Below are 6629 nucleotides of genomic sequence, written 5' to 3'. Positions count from 1 at the left end.
GATTTGTGAGAGTTTGTAGTTAATGGATTCAATGATGTGACTGATCCAACTCAGTATGTTTCCCTCACAAATGCACAGAAGACTCATTTGAAAGAGTATAATATTTTCAAAGATTGCAGCAGCAAATTATTCAAAGGAAGCTTGGGATATCCTTGAGACAAACTTCGAGGGAACTGATAAAGTCCATACAGTAAAGCTACAAAATATAAGGAGGGGGTTTGAGAACCTTCAGATGAAGAAAAGTGAATCAGTTGCAGACTTCAGTTCAAGGACCACCAATGTAATTAACCAATTGAAGTCAAATGGAGAAGACTATCAAGAGCAGAGAATAGTGGAAAAGATATTGAAGATTTTACCTCATAAATATGACAATTTGGTCATGACCATAGAAGAGGCAAAAGAGCTTACATTTTTGACAATGGATTAGTTGATGGGTACACTTCAAACCCATGAGCATAGGATCAACAGATCTACTTTTTCATCTTTCCAAGAGCACGCATTCAAGGCTTAGAAGAATCCAAGAGGAAGGGGGAGAGGAAGAAATGACTCAGGTAGAAACTCTAGAGGCAAATGCCAAGGCAATAGAGGACAAAGGAATGCTGCAGCAAAAAGCTCAAGAAGAGAAGATAGAGCAAGTAACTCAAGAGGAGGTAAGAAAAACTACAACTCAAATAAGAGTAATGTAGAATGCTACTACTGTCATAAATATGGGCAATATGCAAATGAATGCTGGAAGAAGCAAAATGATTAGTCAAGACAAGAAAATGTGGCTGATGTGAATATGGGAAGTGAAAATAATGCCACTGCCTTCATCATGTGTAATGTTGGTGAAGAAGGAAGCCTTGAGGTTTGGTACCTCGATAGTGGATGTAGCAACCACATGATTGGTAATGAAAATTTGTTTTCATTCATTGACAAGAGTTTAAAATCAGAAATTAAGATGGGTAACAATGGAACCCTACCAGTTGTGGGAAAAGGATCTATTATGGTCAGCACCAAGAAAGGTGAGAAGAAAGAAATAAAAAATGTGTATTTCACCCCTGGTATGAAGCACAATTTGATGAGCATTGGTCAGCTCATTCAAAATGGATACAAAGTGTTGATGGAAAATGACAAGTGTGTCATCCACGAAAAGGATCGGAGCAAAAAATTACTTGCAGCAGTTCAAATGACAAAGAACAAAATTTTTCCCTTGAGTATAGAGACATGTTTCTCATCTCAAGTTTGTACTACACCTCACACACAATCAGCTCTAAGGAGTGTGATTGAAGACCCTTCACAGTTGTGGCATCTCAGGTATGGTCATCTTGGCTATGCTGTTTTAAATTTATTGTCAAATAAAAGAATGGTAGGTGGTTTGCCACATGTAAAAAATTCTTGTGACAAGTGTGAGGCTTGTATTTTGGGTAAGCAACATAAACATCCCTTTAATTCTAGAAATTCTAGGAGGGCTAGATATCCATTAGAGTTAGTGCATACCAACCTAGTCAGTCCTATGCAAGTTACTTCCATTGGGGGAGTACTTATTTCATGACATTCATTGATGATTTTAGTCATAGGACATGCGTGTATTTCTTAAATAATAAATCCAAAGCATTTGATAAATTTGTAGAATTTAAAGCCCAGCTTGAAAAAGAATGTGAAAACTATATCAAGGTCCTAAGATCAGATAGAGGAGCGGAGTATACCTCCAATTCTTTTGTAAGTTTTTGCAAGAAACATGGCATAAAGAAAGAGCTCACAGCCAGCTATACACCACAGCAGAATGGAGTGGCTGAAAGAAAGAACATGATCATTGTTGAAATGGCAAGGAGCATGATGAAAGAGAAAGGTCTCCCAATTGAATTTTGGGGAGAGGTTGTGGCAACAACAGTTTACCTAATTAATAGGTGTCCTAAAAAGGCAGTTCGTGATAAAATTCCAATGGAAGTATGGTCACGAGGAAGATGGATAGTTGAACACCTAAGGGTGTTTGGATGTGTAGCATATGCACATGTGCCTAAAGAGAAAAGGTAGAAATTGGATGACAAAAGTGTGAAGTACATCTTCATAAGGTACGACTCAGAATCAAAGGCATACTGATTGTATGATACATTGAACAACAAGATGACTCTGTCAAGAGATGTGGAATTTTTTGAAAATGAATCTTGGTATGGTTCAATTGATGTGTCACCGAGCACTTCAAGTAAAGTGCTAATTATGAATGAAGAAGATGCTAATGTGTTGCCTGACTTTAAGTCACCCATTTTTTTTGGCAATATTGGAGTCACGTAGTCAAGTCTAGCTAGTTTCATGTCTAGGTCTAAGTCCTTCATAGGTAGGCCATTCTTGTTGGGTTTCCCTCTTTCTTGCCTTCTCATTCATAAGTTGGGTGGTTGGTTTAAGTGTTGTCATGTTGGGTAGGTGATAGTTCCTGCCCAACAAGGATATCATGTTTTATTGATGATCTTCTCTAGATATAGGATATACAAGTCTTTCTTATTTCAGAGATTCATGGAGCAGTATGTGCAATCCGGAAAGACATTTGATTACTAAAGGTTCTACAAATTTGGAAGATCTCCAGGTGATCAAAGTGCCATTATATCTTATCTGATATCAATAAAGGTCTCATTTCAAATAAGTGACTAGATTTGAAACGAAATTTTAAAGTGTAAATTGCATGAAAGACTAATCTTTTGAAAATTTCTCAATACAAAATGACTTTTGAAGAATGACACATTTGAAGAAATCGAGCTCTTAAAAGATATAGCTACTTGAATATTACAATTTGTACATGTATTACATTGTTAATGGTGCTGAGATTCAAGAACGTCTGATCAATTGATTTCAAAGTTAAATTGAAGTGTGGGACAGTACCAATGACTTGCATAGGAGTATCATTACAATGGTGATATACTTAATATGATATTGTTATAGTTTGTGATCAGAAAATGCATCAATATAATCGTTGTGCATTAAAAAGAGGTCTCTTCCTAGACTTGGTTTTAGATCTTACTCAAGCTCGAAAGCATTCTTTTTCCCTCAAAGTATGTCTTAATGAAGTTAGTCTTCATAACATGCAAGTTTAAAAAAATAGTGATGCAAAAATGGCCATTAGAATGCAAGGCATAACCACATAGAGCATGTTTGACAATCAAATATGGTCAATGCTTTCAATGAAAAGAAGGTGTGAGTCGATTCTCCAGGTCTCTATAAAACCAATGAAGAAAATGGCATGTAAAGTGGTTGAAGAATAAAGGAGATATTGCTTGGCAGATTTTTGAGTTCTAGCTACTCCATTGAGGTTGCGCACCTATTTTTTCAAAACCCGTTGGCCTCCATTTTCATGATTTCGAGTTATTTTCAAAAACTAAGGATTTGGGTCTTCTTACAATGGTTCAATTAACATTTTGTATTCAGATCATATACCTTGAAAACATGTCCAAAGTGGTGAGGCAGAAAATCCAAAATTAGGCGCTCCAAGATCATTTTCGCACCAGATTTTGGAAAACCTACCGATGGATATTCTAAATGATATCAAGTTCTTTGTTAATTCTAATCATCTGTGCCATGTTTGAATGGTCTGAAGTACATTTTTGGTTTTGCAAGTATAGCTTGAAAATATCTCTGATGCTCGAAAGTGGAAATTTCAAATTTTGGTGTGCCAGAGCCATTCTGTGTACCTGCAGAGGCCAAAAGCTGTCGGCCATCTTCTTGCACAATTCAAAGTTTTTTTTTTTTTTTTAAACACTATTCACTTGGGTTGTATTAAAATGATATGAAGAAAGTTTTCTCTTCAGAGAGTTTGGCATGAAAAGGTGTGGAAGGTGTCGATGCGGGATTTCTATTTTCAGATGTGCCGAAGGTGTATTGACGTTATATCCAAGTCTGTGGGCAAAGAGAGGACATCGATGTAATAAGACTTGATGATAATGATGGATAAAAATGACATATGCTTCGAGTGGCCTCAACCACAGGAGCTCAGAGATCCATTAGAAAGTCAGAAGGAGGATCCTCATAAGACCTTACAACGTGAAAGTTCCATTTCTTTTGGAAGATTTGAGAATGATTCTCTGGCATGGGGAAAATGGTCTTCCATTTTCACAAAACAGATACCTAGAAGAAGTGGAAAGATTTTCTACTTCGGGGTTAGTTATTCAGAAGAAAGCTTATTTTGAAGCTCATTTTGAGAAAATTGCAACTAAAAAGGCTCTGGAACATCAAGCTCAGTTGGAGTCTCAATCAGGGATTGGAAGTAATTGTAATGAAGATGGCATGATTGATCATAGTTATAATGAAGAACAATATCTACAAGAGTCACCAAATCTAAATGATGAAGACGTCACATTTTCTCATTCAGTTGATTCTGATAATTCATCTCACCATACAGATACAGAGGAAGGGAGTTTTATTATAGTTGATCCAGAGAGTGGCATATCAGTTGGTCAAATAGAGGACCCAAGTACATATATACCTCTAGCAATGAACGATTCTAAGCAAGAACATGTGTATTCATAGGTAGTTGCTTCAAACAATAACCTAGGAATGGAAAATGGCAAAGAAAGAAAGATTGCGAGAGAGCCTTCCTTATGAACTGCTCCTGCACTGCGTTTACATCAAATTTGTCTTCGAGACTCTGCCAAATCTTACCAGGAGATTTTTTGAACATACGTAGCTCTCTTCCATTAACACCCAAATCTATTATTTTCATTTGAATAGCTGTCTCTGTACATTTTCATTCATCCAACATACTCATCAAAAAGCAATTCAAATGTTTTCATTCGAGTCGTGCTAGGTATTGTGGGTCCTCTCATCGTTTCTTTGGGTGTCTTTTCATTTCTAATATGGAGGCATCAGTAGAGGGCTCCATGATGATCAATGGTGAGACTTCCAGATCCGTCAGGCTCTTTTATAAGAATGTACAGCTACATCGAGTTTAAGATTGCAATGCAGGGTGCAGGGAACTAGCAGTGCCATTCGGTTGCAGGTCATTCAATGAGACATTCTCAAAATTGAACTACCTCATTTTGAAGTGGGTGTAGCAAATACCCCATATCAAATATCATCACCTCTTACATTCAAGCTCCTATCACACAGACCGATTTTCAGATGTGCCATTATCTTGTTCCAGAGAGAGTTTACCATGCGGCTTGTTGCGAAACTCGGAGAGAATTTATATTGTCACCTCTCTGTGATTACTCAGTTGTTGGCTCGTGTTTCACATCTATTGAAAGTTTTTTTTAAAAAATCAGGCCACCACCAAATGTTGACTCCTCTATGGTTCGAATTGAGCCCCGAAATCCTCTTCCTCCAATTAGTTTCAAGGAGTGGGATGGGATGCTTCGTCTCTATTTTAGTCACAAAAATAAAACATTGGGGGCAATTTTTCAGCATTCAAACATCTTAACATTGTTGAAGAAGAACTATAAGACATTTCTAGCTTTGCAAGAAGCATGTTCAAAGCCTAATGAATCAAAAGTCAGGGATGTGTCAATTTTGGGTGACTCTTCCAATGACTCTAGTATGGAAATTGATGTTGGGAATGATCAAGACATGGAGGTTGATGAAGCTGATATGCAGGAAGGGACTTGTCAATTTAAAGATAAAATAATTAATATTTTGTAAGAAGGCAATTTCGAAGATAAGAGATCTTCCAAGCTTACTCAAGATGATTTCATGCATCTTTTATCCCTCTTTAACAAGGCTGAATTTGAAAGGTTCCAATTTCAGTAGCCGAGAACACATGATCGATCAAGATAAATGGAGAATCTGAAAAGACAAATAGGAAAAGCGGAATTAGAAAGAAGCAGTTATGAAACCAAAGGTCATCATGCAAAAACTGAAAAGTCTTTGGAGGGAAACCAAAAAAGGGATGAAGGAGATTATTTATTGCAAATATTTTCCTAAGCCAAAAGGGGGGCTTCCTTTCAGGATACAGTCAGAGAGCTGAAGGGAAGGAAAATACATTTTTAGTTTAGATTTTTCATGTCATTGCATGTAGGGGGTTCTACTTTTTCTACATATAGTCAGAGAGGTTGAGTAGAGAGGAGAGCATTCAATTTTTTTTTTATATTTTCATTCATGCATTATGGATGGATATTTTGGTTCTTTGTAATAGACTTGGTTGTAGATTGTAAGAAAATGTAATCCGAGTATTATGTTTGTTGTGTTCAAAACAAGAAAGGTTTTGTTACGAATCAGAGCATTTAGGCATCACTTTTCTGATTACTTCCAATCAGAGTATTGTTATAATCAGTCTTAAAGCACTTTCTTGCATTCTTAGCTAAATGGTGAATGGGTAATGAATCAGAGTACTTTCATTTGTTCATGTTGCAAAGTTCAGATGTTTAATCTTCATTTTAATTTCATGTCGCTGCATTTGCATAACTAACAAAATTATTGTATCACCAATACCGAGGAGTCATAAGATGTGTGAGTTCTCGAAGTTGGCTAGGTTTACGATCTAAATTTTGCCTAAGTTAATCTTGCCTAGGATTGACTCGATTTTCCTCTTTCATTCTTGGGTTAAGAACGCACCCAGTTAGTTTAGGCAATAAAACAAATTCATTGCATATCATTTCATAAGGGAGTTGTACCTTCCAATTCAGAGGAAATCTATCAATCTCATGATAGATTATCCAACTGTTGAC

At 36.6% G+C, this 6629-nt stretch overlaps 1 pseudogene; it reads left to right on the top strand.

The window, feature by feature from the left end:
- Positions 1 to 3812: 3812 nt before the first annotated feature.
- Positions 3813 to 5712, top strand: LOC149546456 (ribosomal RNA small subunit methyltransferase pseudogene; annotated as a pseudogene).
- The last annotated feature ends 917 nt before the right edge of the window (positions 5713 to 6629 follow it).

The sequence above is a fragment of the Cupressus sempervirens genome, chromosome 7, assembly GCF_028749045.1.
Source record: "Cupressus sempervirens isolate cs-2001-9-10 chromosome 7, ASM2874904v1, whole genome shotgun sequence".
Classification (NCBI taxonomy): Eukaryota; Viridiplantae; Streptophyta; class Pinopsida; order Cupressales; family Cupressaceae; genus Cupressus; species Cupressus sempervirens.
Note: the sequence above shows the minus strand (reverse complement) of the source record. Positions and strands in the feature narration are given on the sequence as shown.